The sequence below is a fragment of the Ambystoma mexicanum genome, chromosome 8 (genome assembly GCF_040938575.1).
Source record: "Ambystoma mexicanum isolate Mex_15411 chromosome 8, UKY_AmexF1_1, whole genome shotgun sequence".
NCBI classification, from domain to species: Eukaryota; Metazoa; Chordata; class Amphibia; order Caudata; family Ambystomatidae; genus Ambystoma; species Ambystoma mexicanum.
Genome location: NC_090929.1, coordinates 1175450664 through 1175473088, shown reverse-complemented (window position 1 = coordinate 1175473088; position 22425 = coordinate 1175450664). Strand labels below are relative to the sequence as shown.

The 22425-nt window shown below is 47.3% G+C and overlaps 1 protein-coding gene across 4 annotated transcripts in view; it reads right to left on the bottom strand.

Annotated features, from left to right (window-relative positions):
• The window catches only part of PCDH15 (protocadherin related 15), a 3978145-nt gene extending 3961038 nt beyond the window's left edge, over positions 1-17107 (bottom strand). For 3 of the 4 annotated variants that reach the window (XM_069611238.1, XM_069611242.1, XM_069611241.1), the window contains exon 1: positions 16461-17107. The gene's annotated coding sequence lies outside the window, so the exon portion shown is untranslated. Of the gene's footprint in view, positions 1-16164; positions 16407-16460 lie in introns of those variants that run through there. The other variant, XM_069611239.1, reaches the window with a different exon arrangement.
• Positions 17108-22425: the final 5318 nt, after the last annotated feature.

Below are 22425 nucleotides of genomic sequence, written 5' to 3'. Positions count from 1 at the left end.
AGCGTGGACACCAACAGACTGAATCTACAATTTAATTGTGGATAATAGAGGGAAGACATCCCACTGCTTTTCATTATTTATTTAGCATCAATTATTATGGCTTAAATGTACCATTTTTTTAGATCAGAAGTGCTGACACCCCACACATATTATGGTTTCAGAATTTGACTGAAACACAGACTAGCAGAGGACATATGTAGAACAGCTTCTACCACCACAGACAAGTAGAACGTGGAAGAAAAGGAATGTTGCAGAAGCATACCCATTTATAAGGTTAGTTTCACAATCATCCACACATGTTTTCATTATCTGATGTATGTAGCTAATGGAAATAGTTCAATTAAATATATAATTTATTTATGTTGTGTTTATTATGCAGGGTCCACATTGTTTATGTTGTCTTGAAGAAGTCAGCAATGCATCAACTAATGCCATGCCGAAAATTCTTGCTGAAGGAGACTTTGGTTCCTAAAAGCTATAAAGTACAGTTGGGCAGAACTGTTCTTCCCTGATTTATTCAGAAATGGCAATTTAATTAGAGACCTTGACTCCAGCATTGAAAATTTATTTCTTGAAATGTATTTCATTATGAATGTATTTTTTAATGTATTTTTGTACCATTTTTCATTCACTGCATGTCATGTACACATCTTTCTTTTGATGTTCTTTTGATTTGAGAGAATTTCAATATTATTCATGCATTAAGAATAAAACAATCTTTTGCTTTTGGTAACACACTGGTTGAACAATTTGTCAAGGCTAATGGTGTTCTTGTTCTCCATTAAATGTGATCTTTAGTCCGTTGACTGTAACATTAAGATGCACAGCATTGGTGAAATATGGGAAACATTTCTTAGTATTTAACATAGGTTGCTAGGAACCTATTTATGTATTTTGCTGAGGAGCAGGACTGCAGGTATTATAGATATGTGGTGGCCATGTGGGACCTATGCATATGTCCTGTATCCTCCCAACTGGGGAGGCACTTGCTTCCTAGGGACTCTGCATAGCCCTGCATTGGCGGTGCCCTGTTCAGAACTTGTTCTGTTTACTGGCCAGCCTGCACTATTGAATAACGATTTAAACACTAATAAAGCTTTGAGTGGGGGTGGATGCACACACGACAAGCCTGAGTCTTGAACTTGGAGAGAATTTACAGGGACAGAAATTACTGGTCCCAGAATTCATTTGACAGACTGGCTGCTATTCCACTTGAGTGTTGTTTATTTAGCAAGGAGTCTACCTTTTTTGTATCATTATTCCTTCCAGGTATCCAGGCAGTGGTGAATGGCAAGTGTGTGCTGATCAGCTGCTATAAAGTATTAGAGTTGGTGAATTCAACGGAAATGGGCTTGAATGCTGTGGGAGAGGAGTTAAGGGCAGTAAGACTGGTTGCGCTTCAGAACCGGTACATTTTGTATTTGTTAACAGCAATGGAAGGTAGTGGCTGCTTAAAGATCGGCAACAGCTGCTGCACTTTCACGCTTAAAAACAATGCAGCCAACAGTAGGTTGGTGGAGCCTATTGAAGAGCTGCACACACTCCATGAGAGTATGACAAAAGAAACAAAACCAGCAACATCTGGCAACTGGCTCAAATGTATATCCGCCCTGGTCCCCATGTAGTAGGGGAACATTTTTAATATAGCTGTACCAATCCTCGTTTTTGTACTCGTTACCTTGGGTGCATGTCAATAAGGATTACAAATGAGTAAGGGAAACAATGGAGGGGGGTATTTACAATGCCACCCCTGGATAAAGATACCTATGATGCATTTTGGGCAGATTGCTCAGCAGACGGAAAGGCATGTTTGGTTTTGGATTACTCCCCAGAGGAGAACAAGGCACAAAGGGGGAGCATAGGCAGGGTAATAAGGATATGGATACCAAAGGTTGTGTCTATTGATAGATCAATCGAAGGAGGGAATGTTCTAAAGGTCCAGGTAAATGCTGCCAAGGGGGCAGACGTACCAGTTGTGCAATGTGGTGGGCGACATTGGGAGTCTGGGACATCATTGAACACAGTGTGAGAAGTCCCACAGGTGTATGCTGCAAGGGGTAGGTAATTTGGGTGCAGTAATGGGGTAGTTGTATAATGCAAGCAGCGGGTTGTTGAATTTCAATGGGGGTTCAATTTGACTCAGGGGAGCTTTTGGGGAATATGTGAACAGTAGTGAGGCCATCTCATTTTCTTGAAGGCCCTTGCTAGGAAAACATTTGTCATAGACAGTGCATAATTAAAGAGATGCAGGTCAATATGTAGTTTGGAACAGTCTGCATAAACAGTGTGCAGAAATGTTGCATGGCTGAAGTTTCCCAGAAGAACGCAGTCCCAGCAAAGTTGTGCCAAGAGATACTTTTGAGGCCAATGAGCCAGGCAAATGGGTTCATGAGAGAATTGGCATAGAAATATAAATCAACCACAGTTAATTAAATCCAGTCACAGTGTGGTATTGTTTTTTTAAGAATACACTTGGAAGCAATGTGTGAGAAGGGAACTGGGGGGTCAGAGCATTGGGGTATGGCTTATAGGGCACATGACAGGGAGCTAATCAGCGGGGAGAGGTTTCTGTGTCACTAGGGTGCAACATTGTACAGTGTCCTTGCTGATGTCTGCAGGGCACAACATTGGTCAGACTTGGTGTGAATGTCTCGCCCCTTGCCATTTCAAGATGGTATGTCCAATAAGTATGCAGTCGTTTTTTCATTTATCATTTTTCATTTATACACTGGGCATTGCCAACCAATGGCAAACAAGTGTGTTTGACTGATCAGCAGAATCACATAATTAAGGGTGTGTGATGCCGCAAGGGGTGTTAATGTGATTTTGTTTCAAAAAAGATTCTACCCAATCAGAGTCACTTAACCTATACATGCACATATGGAACTAGTGTAGTTCCACCAATCAGCTCCTGTGACTTGCCCTGAAAATCTAACTAAAATGTTGTATGACAATTCTGTAATTTGGACATCAAATGTTTTGTCATAGTGGGTGGTGTTGACGGCTCATTTCATTATGCTATGCTTAGTTATTTATAACACGCCAGTACACAAGTGTTTCTAGGCTTGACAAGACCAGGAAGGTCATACAAAGGGAGGACAGAACAAACAATCTTACTAGCCCTTGTGTCATTCAGATTGTGCGATTGCGAGGGGGAAGGGAGAGGAGAAGTGCCAGGTGGAAGCAGGGGGGAGCGTACAATAGGTGAGCTCAAGTAAGTGTTGCCAGGGCGGCCGGCTCAATCAAGTGCATGGAGGCAGGGGACTGTAGGGTTGCAGATACAGTCCCTAAGTGTGTGGGAGCCCCTGAAGCAGTGGAGGGGGCTACTAGTCGTGAGTAGTCTGGCACCCATTAAAGTTCAGAGGGTGGGCAGGTAACAAGTTAGTACAGCAGACAGGTACATCAGCAGGGGAGAGAGGGAGAGGAAGCAGAAGCGAAAAGGAGGGTCTTGAGTTGCTTCTGGAACCTTAGGTGTTCTTGCTCAAGTTTGAGAGAGGCAGGGAGACTGTTCCAGAGGGAGGCCCCATTCGAGGACAGATATCTATCCCCCACTCTCTGCCTGGGGAAGCATCTGACCCTCAGAGAGTTGGAGGTGGATGAGCAGAGGGCTCAGGAAGGAAAATGCATAGGAAGAGAGTTGGATGTAGAGTGGTCCCCGGCCCCAGAAAGCCCTGGGGACAATGCAGAGGGTCTTTACTTTGATCATTGGAGCCACTGAGAGCCAGTGGAGAGATTCAGGGCTGGAGAGATATGATCTCTGGGCTTGGGGCCAAGGACAATTCCTGCAGTCATGTTCTGGATTAGTTGCAATGGGCGAAGAGTAAAGGAAGGCAGATTTAGAAAGAGGCTGCTGCAGTAGTTCAGCCTAGAAAGAACCAGGGCTCTGGGGACAGTGAACTTCTAGGGGAAAGTGAGAAAAGGAAAAATACCTCGAAGGAGGTGCAGCTGGTAGTCAGACTTCTTAGAGATATCCGTGATGTGAGGAGAGAACGAGAGGGTGGAGTCACAGATGACACCAAGGTTTTTTGCCTCGCGGGAAGGTGCAAGTAGAGGTCCCAAGAAGAGCGGCCAGAGTCAAAGAGGGAAAGTGGGAGCAGGGGTCCCAATGAGAAGGATCTCAGTCTTATTGGCATTAAGGCAGACATCGTTGGAGGCACACCATTCCTCAATCGCAGCTAGACAGTCCGGAATGAGCGAGAGAGGCGAGGCGGCTGAGGGCAGCCTGAAGGAGAGCTGACTGTCATCTGCATAACACTGAAGGTTAGGAAAGAAGGTAGAGATGAGGTGGGCCAGAGGTGCAAAGCAAAGGTTGAAGGGCCAGGGTGAAAGGTTAGATCCCTGGGGAATACCACATGTGGAGAGAGAGGTGGTGGTGAGAAAGCACCCCAATGGGACCTGGGAGGGTCGATCGGAGAGGAAGGAAGTCAGCCAGACTAGGGCCTGACCCGTGATGCCCAGGTTGTCACAGAGACGATTGATCAGGATGGCGTGGTTGACCGTGCCGAAAGCGGAGGATAGATCAAGGAGGATGAGGACAGAAGGAAGGCTAGAGTCGATATTATAGAGCAAGTCTTCACAGGAGAGCAGTTTCCGTGCTTCAGGCTGCTCTAAAGCCAGACTGGTGGTCATGGAGACAGCTAAGAGATTCAGTATGGAGAGTAAGCTGGGAGATGGCTATCTTTTCCAAGAGTTTGCCCATGAAATGAGTGATAGAGATTGGGTGAAACTTTGCCACAGAGGAAGGATCATCAGAGGGTTTCTTAGGGAGGGGCTGCACAAGGGACTGCTTTATGTGGAAGGGGAAAGTTCCATTGGCATTCATTTCAGTTCCACTGGGCTGCCTGAACTGTGCTTCCCAGCTATTTGGATCCAATACACTTTTGTTAATTCTTGCTTGGTGTATGCTCCATTTCCTGGATTACTACTTCTTTGGTTTTACTTTTGGTGGCATTACCCTCGTACATGGTCATCACTAGTGAAACTCAACCTCACTTCAACTGTTGGAATCCACAAGAGGGCCTCATCATTACCATTGGTGTGTGTGGGGTGTGTTGTTCCAACACATGAGTAAAACTACGTTATAACATAACATTGCCAATAGGCAGTAACAAAGTTAAGATGTTCTCTGTTGTGAATGTGTTTCTCAGTAGTATGCAATGTATTCCATTTAGAATAAACTTTTGATAACCGTTGCCATTGTGCCTTACAAACCATACAAACCACACAGAGAGACAGACATATAAAGTGATGCCAATCAGAGTACTCACACAGATCACAATGAAATGACAAGACAGGTGCACACAAATGCCCCTCATTCTCCACAACTACAACACTTTTGCTGAATGACACAATCGTAAATACAGCAATAGTCATTGTGTGTACAAATCCCACGTGGTGAAAAGCCGAGTTCACTGTGCATCCCAAGACAATAACAGATAGAAGCCGCCTTTCTTGTCATGCCAGGGAGCTCGCGTGATATAACACTAAGGGGGTTAAATTCCATTTCAGTTAAGTGATTATTACTTTATAGAAAAGGCACTCGCAAGTATGGCACAGCAAGACTATGGGCCTCATTACACGGTAGGCGGTAAGGGTTAACGGTCACCGGTAATGGTACCGGTGACCGTTAACCCTTACCGCATTACTACGAGGTCCCATAGCGGGTTGGAGAATTTAACGCCTGCTTTTTGCTGGTGTTAAAAACCAACCCGCTAAGGGACCTTGGTGCTAATTACGGCACCGCAAATTTGCGGTGCCATAATTAGCACCTTCCCCATTCCCATTATGCCCTATGGGGCAAAAATGGGAATGGGGAAGGGCAATGGGGGAAGGAGGAATTACCGCCCCACCAACCTTGGAATAGGGCGGTAATTCCCCTTTCCACCAAGGCGGTGCCGGTAATTTACCGGCTTGGACCAAGGTGCTATTAGCACCTTGGTTCACCGCCTACCGTGTAATGAGGCCCTATGTGTGCCGAATTATTAATTATGGAGCCATGTGATTGCCTATTCTATTCCATATCAAAATGACATATTTGTCAGTTTGATTAATTGCATGCAATATCCCTCGCTTGACAGCCTCCTTTTTTGACGAATTTACTATTTGTTTTCTTGTTTCATCCTATCCTTTGCTGTCACTTACTTTTTCATTTTTTTTTCTTTTTTAAATCTCATATTTTTTTCCTTTTAGAGGTGAAGTTTGTTTTTAATACAATGGTTGGATTTAAAAGGGAAATGTCCATTGTTTAATTTTTTTGCTAAACTCACTGGGCCTCATTACGACCCTGGCGGAAAGTGACTGACCGGACCGCAACAGCGTAAATAGCGTTTCCGCCATTGCACGAAGGAGCAAAGTGCGGCTAATTACGACCCATCGGGCACGAGCATTACGCCATGGCGGAATCCGAAAGGCTGCGATGGCGGAAATGACCCCAAAACGGCCCTTACCGCCGCCGTACGCTGCACCAGGTGCAATACTGCCACCCATCTTAGCGGTCACCGTAATGAGCGGTCACCGTAACGAGCGGGCACCGCAAATTACGGGCACCGTAAATATACGGAAACGGAAGTAAAAGCATGTGGCCGGAACGGGAAACAGCACGCCGCACAACTATAAAATCCGAATCCCAACACAACCATTAAAAATCCGACCCTGACACACATCCCAACCCGTTAGCAACCCCAGTTAAAAAAATAAATATGGGAAAGGTAGCCAAGAAAGCGTGTGATCGCAAGCGGCAGGTACACTTCTCCCGAGAGGAACTGACCGTGCTCACCGAGACCCTCCAGGAAAATGCCGCCGTCGTCTTCTCCAGTCAAATGACCAGGACGGCCCTTGCCAACAAGAAGGCCATATGGGCCCTGGTGGCACAGCGCGTAAGTGCGGTGGGGACAACACCCCGCACGCCACAGCAATGTCGCAAGCGGTGGGACGACCTGCGGATCCGCGTACGCAGCATACTTTCTGCGAACAGGAACATCGCCACAGCTACCGGGGGGGGTTCAGAGTCGCCCATCAAGTTGACCCCCTGGGAGGATATCTGCGCCTCCACCATAGGAATGGAGAGCATAGAGGGAGTCGGAGGGATGGAGAAAGGAGTGCCGACATCCGGAGAATCAGGTAGGTTGGCCAAGAGAAACAATGCGAAATCCACAAAACACGAACATGTGCAGTACCATGTGACCCCATAGTGCAATACATACTTTGCCCTGACAGCGCCCTCTAAAAGTCAGAATGAATAAACAAATCAATCAAGATGCCATAAACAACCCCTACATGTGCAGCATGCACCCCCTAACTGCAGGCAGCCAAATGAATGCATCCTCAATCCACACGAAAATGAGACCACCTCCAAGGCCCAGTCCCAAATCAGCCTCATGTACCACCCCAATGCATTTGATACGTTGCCATTCCAAATCCGACAGACCCATAACTAACGCTCGCCCCTCTTTACTCCACCACAGGGTCCGATACCAACGACGAGCTGCAGGACACCCCTACCAGCACGCCTGCAAAGAGGGCCAGGACCAACGTCCCAAGAGCCTCCACCTCAGGTGCAAGGATCAAGACACGGCAGCAGCAGGAATCAAGTGGCAGCACACTGGAGGGGACTGCAACAGGCACCCCAGCAGCCAGCAAGTCCACAACCCCAGCACCACAGGTCCCCCCAAAGAACGTATCTGATGGCACTGCCTCTGGTGGTAGCAGCACCATAGGTGACACAGCTGTCATGCCAGCATGCTCCGACACGGAAAACAGTGCTGGCGACGTAGGTACCATCCATGACCTTTCCCAATCCCCCTGCATGTTCCATCCCCTACACCATGACGAAACCACGCAGGGGCACCCTGAAGACGACGACTGGCCAACCCCCACAAGTCCTGTGCCAAGGCAACATGTGTTGAGCAGCCCCCCTGTCACACCACCGCAAATGTCCATGGCCCAGCAGAGGCAACAGTCCCTCGACCTGCTGATCGAGCAACAGCAGGAAGTGTCCACGCTACTCAAGGACCATGCAAATGAATGCGGGGGTTCCAGGGCAGCCATGGAAACATCCACCGAGACACTCAGGGCACAAATAGAGAAAAGTAGTGAGAGCCTCAGGGGAGAAATGGAGAGAAGCACCGAGAGCCTGAGAGCACAAATGGAGAAAAGCACCGAGAGCCTGAGGGGGGAACTGCATGCGACGTCCAAAGACGTTTGTGCTGAACTTGCTGCTGTGCGCCGTGTGCTCTCGGAGCTCTCACAAACCCTCAGAGACATGCATGGACGCGAGCAGGCAGAGACATCATCCGTGGCAAGTTCCGTCCAGGGCAGCCCCCAACGCAGATCTGGCAGGAACCTGCGCTCCACGGGCAGGGGTGCCCCTGATACCCGTAGAGGGGGCTTGCAATAGCGTCTACCCACGGACAGCATGCATATTTGGACACTGGTGTTGGGGGGGGAGGTAGTAGGGTGGAGGGGGTGTGTTGGGCTTCACTGGGTGGCGGGTCCATAGGGTGTATAAATCAAATCACATTAACAATACAGCACCTCATTATCATCCAATGACATGTGTGGACATTGATATTTGCGTACGAGGCCTTCATAGGCGTACAGTCCACAATGTGCCTGTACTACACACACACAGTGCCACAGGTCCCCTTTCCGTGTAATGGGCACCATGCGTGGTTGCTAGAAGCATGCATCTATGATGCTCTGTCGGATTGCACGTGCATCCTGTGCCTCATGGACTCCTTGAGGTGCCTCCACATCCCCACCCTCATCATCATCATCATCTTCAGGTGCATGCAGTACAGCGTCAGGGGGCATGGGCACATTCCTACGTATGCACATGTTGTGCAGCATGACACATGCCATGACCATCTTAGAAACCTTCTCATGGCTGTACATGAGTGCCCCGCCAGACCTGCTGAGGCTGCCGAATGCCTGTTCAATGACCACACGGGTACGTGAGTGGGCATGGTTGTAGTCCTCCTCATGCTCGTTCTGTGGGTTCCGGATTGGTGTAAGGAGCCATCTCTTCAGTGGATACCCGGCATCACCTGTATGAGACGAATAAAGGGTGTCAGTGGAATGATAGTGCTAAGTAGCCCCCCCCCCTCCTGCAAGGTCATTGACGCATCAAATGGGCCACGATGTCATGCATGGAATGAGACTCACCGAGTAGCCAGGATCTGTGCCCTGCGTGTCGCTCCATGTAGCGTGGTATTCTTGTGTTCCTCAGGACCATAGAATCATGGGTAGATCCTGGAAATCTGGCACAACAATGCGTAAAGATCTTGTTGGAGTCACACACCATTTGCACATTGATTGAATGAAATTGTTTCCGGTTGCGGTACTGGACCTCCATGGCATGTGGGACAACCAATTCAACATGGGTGCAGTCGATGGCACCAATGCAACCCGGGATGCCGCCAAGTGCATGGAATCCCACTTTTGCGTTGGTAATCTCCTGGTACGTGCGTGGTAGTGTGATGTGGTCGTCGGCGTGCTTCAGGAGGGCATCGTGCACTTGGAAGAGTGTCCGTGAGAACAGTGGCTGTGAAATGCCATGCAACTGTCCCACTGTGTGCTGGTAGGTGCCTGTGGCCAGGAAGTGGAGTACAGACACCACCTTCAGTAGGGGTGGGATGGCGGTTGGGCTATCTATCATGCTCACGAGGTCAGCATGTGTCATGTCCACAATGGCGATTATGGTGTCCCGGTCCAAACGGTAGAGGGTGTGGATCTGCTCAGCAGTGAGGTTGAACGGATCAGCTCGGAGGCGTGGGATTGCGGGCCGCCTGCGTGGTGGTAGTGGCAGTGCTTGTGGGCCTTGCTGACCCTGCCTTGCCCTCCTCCTCCTCCTTCTCCTCCGTCTCCCCTGTGCGCCCGGTTGTTGTACCTGTTGTTGTTCGTCGTCTTCTTGTAGTTGTAGCACTTGCAGTGCTATCTGGTCCCCCAGGCCCAACATCGCTAGTCCTGCCGGTAGCATTTTGGAGTGGGAGTGGTTGTGGGAGGGGTTTGGGTCTGCTATATATGTGCTGTCGGCCTGTATGGCCTCCACCTGTGCTGATTGAATGAATCTGTGGCAGATGCAATCCCTTCTGGCCGAGCACGTCCCGCACGTAAGGCTGCATTTGGCCGCATGGCATCTTGGGATTGGAATCATGTATCAAATCCCGATGGCAGTGTGATGTACTTTGACTGATTTTCATGCTATGCTCCCATTGTTACACATGCTATGATTGCAGCCGCTTACATACCTGTGAAGAGTCAGTGGTATGTAGGGCTCGATCGATGGCCGACCCTCATGCAGCACAGTAACGTACTTCACCGACGGGCGTGGCGTCCCATTTGTGATTGCAGCCAGTTAGCATTATGACACACAGCCGCACTACATTGATGTAATTGTGAATGCAAGCGTTCACAGAAGCCTTTTCGACGTAATGTTGCAAGTGAGGAATTCGAAGGCCAGCATTTTTGGTTTTGAAGTAGCGGCGAGGATACGCCCACAGGTCTGGCTGGAAATGTAACGTTCTATTGTAGAATGTCCTTGGGACATGGCCCATAACGAGCAAGCAATGAATGATATGAATTGAATGGGATGCGCAATAGCGTAGTGGACGATAAGGCAGGACGTTCCCAAATCCATCTTGCTTCACAACACTACAGATCCGGCCAGGAGCACAGTGGTTTTTGCAGACTGCATTACGCACAGACGCGATGGAAGTTTCACATATTATGTGAGTGAATATTCATGCGTTTTCATTGCGGGATGAGGGAATGATGAATGGATGCATGGACAGATGATTCCGTTTAGGGTCTGCCATGTACATGGGTTTTTTGAATCACTCCCCTTCCCCTGCGCTATGTGATGCAAGGCTGCCATAGTGGGACTTACGTCTATCTGCCCTTGTCGGATCCTCCCTGTCTCGACGCGCCTTCATACACTTGTGTCTAGGCACGTTACTAATCCCATGTCATGGGTTCTATCTTGACGGACGCATGCACAGTAACCGACGTTGCCAATGGTGTATTTACCTCGATTGATTTCGTTATGAATCGATACTGATTTAGGGGTGTGTATATTCCTTTGGAGTGGGCTAGCATGCATATGGGTGTGGATTTGGTGTGTTGAATGAAGATTGTAATGCATCATGAGTCCCGTAATGCAATCGGTTAATTTGTGTTTCATTTGGGTGACAGGTATCTCCTGCCCTATTGCAGATGCCATCTCTACGCCACTCCTCCAGATGGGTTTTACTCTCGACACCTGCAGCTTCGGGTGAATCAGTGGAGCACCATTTCGATCTTATGGGACGATCGCCAATGGGCCACATGCCCTTACGCTGTACTGGTGGCTAGGTGCAACATTTCGGCCTTTCAGCTCGACTAGTGCCTGCCTCATGGGACGGACCTGCGGTTCTTGCCGCTTCCATGTTGCCTTTTGGAACGTTGATGTAGGCCCTGTGTGCCATGATGGTACAGGGCGTCACACAAGTGGAAGCTGGTCAATTATTGCAGATGCAGCCCTCGGTGATGATGGATGTTTTGGTGTTATTTTGCAAATTGCTGTGGGGCCTTTGTCATTTGGATGTGCATTTAAATTGTATTCCGATATTTGTCGTGTTGCGTTATTCTTTGCAGGTGATGTGGCGATTTTCGATTTGTGGCGGTATGTATTGCGAGATGATCTGCATTGTGTTCCGCCTTCTGAGTTGAGTTGTGTGGTACAGTACTGGCCGCGTTTGCCTACGTAGCACAGTATGGTCACGGATAGGGGCTGCCATTGTGACTGTTTACATGATGTGCTGTTCAGGGGCGGGGGATTGGCTTTTGGCCGACTGGTGCCTGTCAGCCAGGTCGATTGGTGGAATGATGGGATGTTCAGAATGTGGCTGGTCACAGGTGCCTGTGTTTGCGTGCGTTTGTTGGAGGGGGACTGGGGTCATGTCCATTGGAATAGCTTCTGTATTCATGCCATCTGTGCCCTGCAGCTCCCATCGGCCCCTCTTGGGATGAGCCTGGCTGCTCAGTCACTCTGCCAACTTGTGTGGTACATGCTTCTGCTGATGGTTGGTTTGTTTACTGGCAAGAGTACAGGGCTGGTGCAATCCCCCTCAGGATGCTGTTTTGGATGTTGCCTTGCGCTGGTGGCAAGCGATGGGGGACTACTGTTGTTTTGTGTCATGTGTTCTTGATTTTCATTTTGATGTATTGTACCTTCACATGCCTGTGCTGCATCAGTACGGCTATGGTGACATGCCGTACATGGATGCCCACTCACGGGGCGCTTTGAGCCCCTGCATGCATTTCTACGTTGGCATGCATGGGTGAATTGTAGATTTCACTGGTTGCATAGTGTGAGTACATTGCGCCTGCCAGGAGTTGTGCAATGTGGCCAGGGAGTGGAGTACAGGCACTCAGTGGGCCATTTACGGTTGGTTCACGATGCCGTATTTCTCGCCATGGCGGAATGGTACTTTACGACGTGCTTGATGGCGTTCAGTACATGTCCGCTAGGGTCAGAATTCGCGTACCGTTGCGCCATGGCGGTGATTCCGGTTTTGCAAGGCGCGCGTGCGCGTACTTGGTGCAGTTAGCGTTGCCGTTCACTGCGGTGTCGCTAATGGCATCGTACTTTACGGTGACGGGTCATAATCGCAACGAGCGGTGTTCGATGGCGGTATTGCATTTCCGCCATCATTTTTCCATTTCCGCCAGGGTCGTAATGAGGCCCACTGAACATGATTTTGAATCCTAGTGTATTAAATCACATTAATCTATTTAGGAGCTTATGCTCGATTGTTGATATTTTTAGAGAAGTGCATTACGGATGAAACCTTTTATCGCCTAAACAATGTGGGTAGGACAGGTTTGTAGCGCAGAAGGTGGGTTGTTGTTGCTGGTACCTATCACTGAACACCCTCTTCGAGTGTAGTAGACTAACGTGATCTAGGCATCATCTAACACAGGACATGCAGTCTTCAGATGTTCAGTATAAAAGAAGTGTTTCACTTTCTTTAGGACAACAGTGTAAAGCCCCTAATACATTGTTCACACAAAGCCAACCCAACAACTTTAAATGTGTGCCAAATCTGACCCCAAGGAGTTTTAATGTGTCCTTAACCAGTGGGGCACCTGCAGCTTTTCAGATGGGTTGGACTACAAATCCCATGATTCTTCACTAATGATTATGCATTGTAAGGCTATTGGGATGTGGAACCCTAAAGACCTGGAGAGCCCCCAAAGTTGCAGACCCTGATGACAAAAGAGACGCTGAACTCTAGAAAGAAATAATTGGCCGCATGATTCTAAATTCTCAGGGGATTCCGAATTTAGAAATATGGATTTCGTGAATTGAGCCTATAGATTGAAAACAGCCTACTCAGTGGAAGATGGTCTGTCAGGGGGTAAGTTATGATCGTGTAAGAAAGTTCATTAGTAACAGAAACAGTTATAGAGGCAAAGTGCACATTAATGTGAACATTTGGACAGTGATGAAGTGTGAACCCTGAGGGATACCACTTGTTGGTGTGTATTAGTGGGTGGTGTGCTTATTATGCATTTCTGTATGCTTTATAAAAAACAAATAAGCAGGGGGTATCCATGGGCATCCATTTAAATGACACCACGATGACTGTAGATGGAACCTGCCATTAATGGTTATTTCCAGGTTGGGGCAGTAAAGGTCATGGGAAGCTGGGTGCCACTGTTCCTTTATACGAAGAGGACAAGGACATTTTATTAATAATGATAATGATGTGTTATTTATATAGCGTCCTTATCCAAAGCGCTTTACAGAGCACATATTTACATACAATATCACCCAACCGAAATTGGTACTTATTTATCGACCTGCAAAGGATGAAAGGCTGAGTTGGCCTTGCTGGGAAAGGAACCTGCGACCTGCAGGTCACGCTCAGATCACAGCAGCGAGCGCCCAACCCGCTGACCTATCTTACAGACGGGTTGAGTTCTTACATTATCAAAATCCGGCAGGGATAACCACACAGGCAGACATATTTAACAGAAGCACTCCAGCCCACTGGTTTTCCAACTTAAAATGTGTCTGATTAAGAGGTCTCCATTCAGACAGTCAACTGTGTCAAGAAATCAAACTCTAAGTAAATAACTAAGACAGGCAAGTCAAGAATGATAAAGTAGACCTTCTGTCTGTCTCCAGTAAGACATTTCACCTCCGTTCCCAAATAAAATGCGTTTAACATCTTTTCAAGGAAGAAAGTCTATCTCTAGGAGAGTCGTGTGCTGCCAAAAACTATACACGTTGGTACACTCAGTGATCGAAGTGCGCAGGAACGGTCGGGAGCGGTGTTCCATTGCTTTTATTTTTTTCTCTTTACCATTCCTCTGCGTTTTACGGCCATATTCACCAATCTATACCAAGGATGTGATCATTCATGACCCTGTGCAAGTGTAAAGTTCTACTAGGAGTCTTGGTTACTAGCCACTTAGACTATTGCAATGCCCCGGCCGCAACACCTTATCACATGGTGCACTATGCTTCAGCCTAACCTCTCCCCCGCCGAGACCACCGTTCCACTACTTTTTTCGGTACACTTCTAACACTGGGTACTCTTCCCTCCACCACCAGAAAAGTAAATGTCACTACAACCACTTTCAAGCCATTTCGTAGATGTGGCAGAGCACATTGGCAACGCCAATAGTGGACATCGAGTGCTCCACTTTCAAAGTAGCAAAGCACAGATGTGTTCTTCCTGCAGCACAACTTTAAGTGCATTCCGACAGGTGGTCCCTAGCTTAGCACATCCTGGATGCAACGTATTGTAAGAGTTTCCATATGTGCTGCTTTACAGTGACATGCGTGTATTGCAGAGCATTAGAAATAGTTACTTATAGGTTATTTTACTCTCGGATGATTCAAAAAGCTTCCACCTGAATGTGCAGATTCAAGAGAGTGGCTCCAGGGGCCCATGGCTCGCACATGCAGTAGCCCAACACAAGGGGCTCTGCCAGCGTCACGTTGTTTTGCGCTCTCTCTTGTGATACGGCACCTTCTAAAAGATTCATCTTAAGCAAATGACTTGGAAAAACAGAGATGTGTTTAGGAGTTGTGGGCGATGTCGGAATTTGGAGAAAACAAGTATTAACTCGCATGCAGTCGGAATGGCCAGTCTTGCAACTGCTAGTATGAAAACCGACAACAGACCAACAACCTGTCTCCGCCCACCCGCCGTATCTCCCTGCTGGACTCCCCTCACAGAGTTTGCCGGCATCACTCCTTGAGAACGGCAGCACGTGTCACCGCCAAGCAGCCTCTGTGAGGTGGAGTCAGGGCCCTGCTGGGCGACGGGAGGAGAGGTGGTGATCCGGGGGTTAAGACCGGCCCGCGAGACGTGTGTGTGCGTCTGTGAGGTGGGGGAAGGGCAATCGCCGGTCAGCATAGGACATAGCTAGCTAGATCAACATGCCCGAAACGCGGGCGCCTACATATGATGGGTTTGCATTCCCGTGACAGCGGGATGCAGCGGGAGAGAGCCAGCGGTCGTGGAGCTCGAGTAGATATTGTGTAATTAGCTGCTTATTACGTTTGGCAGTGTTTTAATGTATATCTTTTTTTTTTTTGTTGGTGCAGGCATGAGATGCATGTTCAGTCTTCGTTTGCTTTTTGAAGACCCGCTGTGCGGACAGTCAACGGTATAGCGCTGGATTACAAATGCATCTCTGTGCAGTGTGTAGTCAACTCGCCCGTCTGTTCTCCCGCCCGACCACCCTGCGTTCTGCGTCTTGACATGCATACGCCTCGCAAGAAGCACGGCATAGCCCAAGTACGCCCGCGAATCTTGCATATATCATTGCGCCGTACATCGTATTCATGTCACTGTCTGAATTGTGTCCCTCGCAGCATCCCACACACCCCGTTCACTGGCTCGCATTTAGAGAACTTTACACACAATACCACCCGGCAGCCTCTGCCAAAAGCTCTGGACACTTGGAACCCTCGGCGCAGCGCAACGGCAACACAAACCACCACGAATTCTCACAGGCCTTTCTAATCAATTCAGAATCATTGAATTACTGTCAGTTTGGCGAGGTGGCGATGGGTAAGCCCGCTCCCTGCAAGAAGTGTGCCGCACTCCCATCCTGCGTCCCATAGAGGCTAAGTGCCTCCTCTCGTCTCTGCTTCTGACAACCCACCTTAACCCTTGGAAGCTCCCCTCGTCTGCTCCACAGTGCCCGGCTCCATTCACAGCGGCGCAGCACGGGTCCAAAAGACAGAGGCCACCCAGTGGGCACGAGCACCAAGACCACCGAAAACCAACGTTGCCAGACCCATTCTCAAAGAAAAATCGCACAAATCCACGACACAGCTTTTCTGGTTTCTGCCGGGGGCTTGGTAAAAAAGACAAAATGAAAGCATCCAGTAACAGTCAGGAAAGGGAGCCGGCTCCAGAGCCTAAAGTGAGGGCTGCCCCGTGCGGGGTGCTGCTTACCGTTCAAGGATAACTTGGATGGCATTCATTCGAGTGATGGGGAGCTCAGCTGACGTCCCTCCCAGTCCCAGCCCGAGCAGCAGCGGCGGCGGCGGCGGCGGCAGCAGAATCAGCACCCATGAGCTGAACAGCCAGGAGACGAGCACCTAGCGGCTGCTCGCGTTACACGGCGCTCCGGTTTCATAGTGGCTCTGACCCTCCAGCCACTCGGATAAGGTTACAGAAAACTGAGCCTAAGCAGGCATCAATAAAGGCATTGATTAACACGCTGCCAAGCTGGAGCGGTGCCCGAGGAAAACCGGAACCAGGCTCATCCAGGGCAGGCTTGGCCGGAACGATGCAACTTCTTTCTCTGCTGCTCTTTTCCTTTCCATCCATCAGGATTACACGACCCCGGGATCCGCTTAATGCTCACGCAGGCGACTGACAGGTAAACACATTTCTCTCCAGTCCTACGAGGAGCCCCCTGACTCCGCCCCTTGCCATATTATGTTACCAAATGTGACAATTAGCCGCTGCTATGAGCAGCAGTGGAGGGTGAAGCGAGGATGAATGGGACGGAACAGGCTGCGCGCTTCCATCTGGTAACGACGGCACGTTTAAGCGAGCCAGCGCTGCCGCGCCATTCACGCCACCGAGGCTTTTGTTTCCAGCACAGGAAATGTTGGTGGGAACGCGCTCCCGTCAGCTTTTTATTCACTGTGGTTCTAAGATCTTTCTCGGTGAAATGGTATGTCAAATAAATACTGCAGGTGCAAGGTCGCAATCCTGCGTGCACTATACATTTCTAGACCATTTTCTCGAGAAAAAAAGTAACGGGACACATTCCACTTTGGATGTAACACAAATCAACTGATTTTGGAAGCATAGCTTTTTTTGATTGACTTGATAATTCCCCAAAGCCTATTAGAAAACATGGAAGTACATTACTTTGAAGAGCAGAATGAACAAGTAAAACGGTGTTTATCACTTGAGAAAAGTGCAACTCCGGTGCAAAACCTGTGAAATTATTTTAACAGCCGACCTAAAGCTTCCCTGTGGCGCTACCCTCCTCACAACAAATGACAATGTATGTCCAACCTGTCCACTTGCCGATCGTTAATTAGTATGTATTGTGTCAAAACACAATTCACAATGTCTTCATGCTAAATAGGTACCAACCCCAAACACGCCGACCTCCCATAGAAACACGTGTTACATTTCGCGAGGCAAAGTTGAAAGCAAGTGTTTGGACACGCACGTGTAACTGTGCAGAACCGTCTACGGTTCAACAGTCACTAATGTCTAATTGGGTCTTATCTCATGGCACACGCTTCCACATGCACCCCAGAAAGTTTACATCCTAGGGTTAATCGCAAGCTACCCGTCGTGACCTCAGTGTACGTACACGAAGACGTTCCAGAGGCATTATACGTACTAGATACTTTTCGGTGTCACGTTTATTCCAGGGCGCATGCAATCAATGACTGCGTTTCGGGGTGTATGCTAACCTCATTGCCTAGCATATGCAGTAGCCGAGCGCAGTTCACAGGAATCCTTCCGCCCTCTATCTGTGACTAGCCGCTCATCACATGAACATGCAAGGCCACACATAGCCATTAACGGCACTTCTCAGAAAATCCAAGAAAAAGAGGAGAGAGTTAAAGCACTTGGGGAACAGCACATTCTTCAGCCAATTAGAAGCAAGTGCTACCATTAACGGACAGGTTGACATGTTACTTTGTAAACAGATGTTTGTTAAATGGCCTACCGTGTATGATACTGTACACGCCGAGCGTTGCGCTGTATCACTCAATCGTACACCCACTAACTCTGGAACTCAGGGGTACTGATTGTCCTCGATGTAATGAATGACAACCCTGTACATTGAAGTGAGCAATGCCATTCTAAGTGCATTTGCAATGCCCATCGTTTTCAGCCGGAAGTTGACATTTGAGACCAGCAGAATGCAAATGAAATTCGGCTTTGGTTTTATTTCAATCAAATAAAGTTAGTGAAATACTATTTTTCAACCAACATGCACCCACAAGTAATATGTCTGCCTTATATGTCTGCCTTAACTGTATTTTTCTCTGCCCACTCTTCACCCGTATATTTTATGTCAGTGTTCTCTGCTTTTGTAAACCTCTCTCAATGGATATGTATTACGGACACTATAGTGGCCCGGAAACTGAAGAAGTCTCAACTAAACGCTGGTGTCATGGTTGTATAACACGGCACACTCCCGCCAGAGACTCTTTCCCCTGACAATGTATGTGGCACACAATAAAAACACTTTTTATCTTTAATAAACAACAGGTTATTTTATCTGACTAGGCCCCAAAGCCATCTCGCACCCGCCTTTTACAAACACCCCATGTCACAATGGACTAGGAACCAGGCTGTTGTGCATTAATAAGAAATGTATTAATTTATTATTTAATGGAAAAAGGAAAATATTTAAAATACAATTTTACAGCAGCCACCAATGTGATGACAACACAAATGCAATGATGCCTACAGAACAATGGGTTCAAAATCCTAACACAGTTCACATGGATCTTTAATAACAGAACAGGAAAAGCGGTTTCAAAGCAAATGATAGCACCAAAGTTAATCAACCCCCTGCAACACTCATCCCCAAACATCAGCTAACTTAATTCCCTTGAGATGGAAGGCAGTGGCAAGGAGCAAGGATAAAGAGAGAAAAACCAGATTTGGAGTACAGCGCACCACTCCAGGATCGGAAGTCAGAAAAGAAAATGAAAACCTGTTTTTAGAGCAAAACGGCAGAATCGGGTTTGGATGATTACTCGTACAGCAGCTCACAACTGCAGTGGGACAGCTAGAAAGGAAATTCGTATGGCTACACTTGAGGAGATAGGGAAACTTAGAAACTACTAATCAGCACACCAGGGCAACGTGAAAACCAGGTAGGAAAATCAATTTTGGGGAAGAAGAAAATGCAAAAGAGAAATACAAACAGCAGATGGAAATTCCTTTCACACAGGATTTGTAATGACAGGTAGCTAAGGAAAGGGCTTAGCTCTCAAAATCGGAAATCGGTTTTAAGACAAAGGACAGCGGCACACGTGGGATATATTTACACACTCTGCAGTACTTCCCCACATCACCAAGCTGCACTTCAGCAGAAACAGCAAAATGGCTGCACTGGCTCCTGTGATCACCATTTCCTCACACCAAAACTGGGTTTTGCAATGACAAAATATGGCTGCACCACCTTGCCAAGCACATATTGGGCACACTGAAAAAGCTTGCCAGTGTGTTCTTACATGTACAAAAGAAGGGGAGTGAAAAAGCAGCGCTGCTTTGCTGAAAAGCCCAAAGTTCCCATTCGAAAAAGGGAATATTTCACCTTTAAAATAATGCCGCTCTGATGCGTTTTGTCCCTGTTCTGCATCACACTACCATTATCAAAAAGACCCAGCCATGCCCAGCCATATTCACTTTGTGCTTCATCAGAAAAGAGCATTATTCCTGAATGACAGGCTCTGTGCCAGACAAATCTGAGAAAATCAACAAACGCTTTACTCAACTGCACGGAAAACACATAAACTTTTGCTACAAAATATCAAAAATCACAGCTTGAAAAGAAAATCGTAGCTTTCTGTGCACATGTCAATTTCATGAAGACTTTGGCCTTGTGCAGACTGTTGTGTAAAACAAGCTGACTACAGCTACAAAACCATGTGGGAATGCAGATGGAAGAGCAAAACTAAACTTGAAAGTAAAATGCCAGCAGCTTGCACCACATGTGTCAATATGGGCTTTTGCAAACCAAAGAAGGAAATGCCTGTTTTAAAAGGACTATGTTGAACAAAAACGTATCCTTGCCTAGCAATGTAAAAAGGGGATTGTGCTGTGAAATACATGTATGCAATGTTTTATCCAACAGGTTTGTTTTGATTCAGTACAAAATAAAAGAAAAATGAAACTGTTAAACTGCATTGGCTGGATTTTGCAAGATCCCAAAACAGGGTATTCCAGTTGGTCAGAGCTAAGGATTCCCCCAAAATGGAGCCACCATAAACTTACAGGACACGAAAGTTATAATTGCTAGGTTGGAAAACTTTGACTGACCAAGACAAAGAAACTTCACATACTAATCAGACTTGGGTCTGGGCTGAGCAATCTTACAATGGAACTTCCAGGACACAGATGTGCAAAGTGAAAAATCACACCTACTTTTGACTTCTATAGGAAGTTTCAAAGGAAATCTCTGTGACAACCCTGTATTGAGGGGGTAGCTTGGAAGCTATGCCCGAATATGGGTAACAATATGGAACATTTGTTCCAAAGACTATTTTATAAATAAAACTTGTAAGACTTTTATCTTTGCCACAGGACTTTGCAAAAATATGAAAAGTTAACAGTTTAAAAGTGATTTTAGAAGCTTTCATTTAAGACATCACACACTTCAATGACACATGGGGAATAAAAATGGCAAATAATTGGGTATTGTAAGGGAAGGATCCATGATGCCATTTCACATTTTAATACTTACATGCCTAATAATAATCCACACCCATGTATAAAGTTATAGGGCCTCATTACGAGAATGGAGGTAGCCCCACCACTATTTGTGGCATGGCTACCCTCATTCCAGGTACCGGGTCTGGGTTCCCTGAATGGGGAATTACTGGGCCATTCTGACCTTGGAGGGCCCGGTATTTCCCCATTCAGGGAAGCTGACCCCAGTCTATCCCCATTCCCATGTGAGCCCTCCATAGGGCTCAATGGGAATGGGGATGATGCTAACAACGGGCCCGTTAATTACAGGCCCGTTGTTAGCATCCTGGTCCACTTGCAGGACCAGCTAAGGATGCCTGGTAAAACCAGGCGTCCTTAGCGGGTCCCGCGAAGAGACCTCGTAATGGGATGTAGGGGTTTACCGGGGCCAGCAGCTCTACCGATCCCGTTAAACCCCTACCGCATTCCTCGTAATGATGCCCATAGAATTTTAAGTAATATAATTCTCACTGAAAAGCACAAAAAACTGGTAGAAGGGCGAAACAAGGTCCCACAACCATGAGGATTGGAGTGTTATGCTCTACCTAAAATATGCAATCTGGTCATGTGATTGGTTAAAATGCCACAAATGTATAAATGTGTAAATTAGGTTATGACTGATTTTTGGCAAAAAGGACTGTGGGATGGCTTTTCACCTCATAAAATGCAACCTCATTAACTGGGACTCCTCCTTGAGGAGGCAACCAACATTGATTGTCCTATCCGCTTCTTGGAGTTAGGCCTAGCTCAGTTCTGCCCAACAATAATTTTGTGATGTTACCATGCTCTATGAATAGGAGCGGTTGACAGAGCTCTGCACACACTCTCTCCTGAATTTCCAGTGCCTGCATTCCTGATCTTCCACAATTATCCTGCCAGACTACAGAATCCACTACAATGCCAAAGCAAAGTGTACCAGATTTCACTACCAGGCCAAAGCATAGCTGACTCTACTCCAGCAAAGGCCTAAATTAAGAAAATCCCACTGAAATCCCATTAAAAAGGGAAAGGCCGTCGTACCATAGCATCCTGAGACTAGACCGGCTTGTCCACTACCTGTGCATCCAGTGACCTGAATTTCCCAGCTGAACTTGCCATCCAGTGACCAGACCTTTGCCCAGCTGTCTTTTGCCAGGAGAGTCCGTTACCTGGTGACGTGATCGGTGCAGTGGCCAGAACCCTGTTGACTGTTCCAAAATTCCCAAACCCAAGCATGGACTGTGAGTATCCCACATCCCATAACACATAGTCTACCTCATCTTGACCTGTTTCTCTTTGTGCTACTCTCTAAGCAATCCTATCCCTACCCTGGAACTTGTTAAAACTGTTAGAATTCTCCATGCACCCTGTCATTGAATTTCCCAGCATTAGCGCCACTTTCCTATTTTCCTTTTGTTCTGCATAGATCAAAGTCATTGGCGATATTTTGATAAAATAAATTAATTTTCCCTAAAGA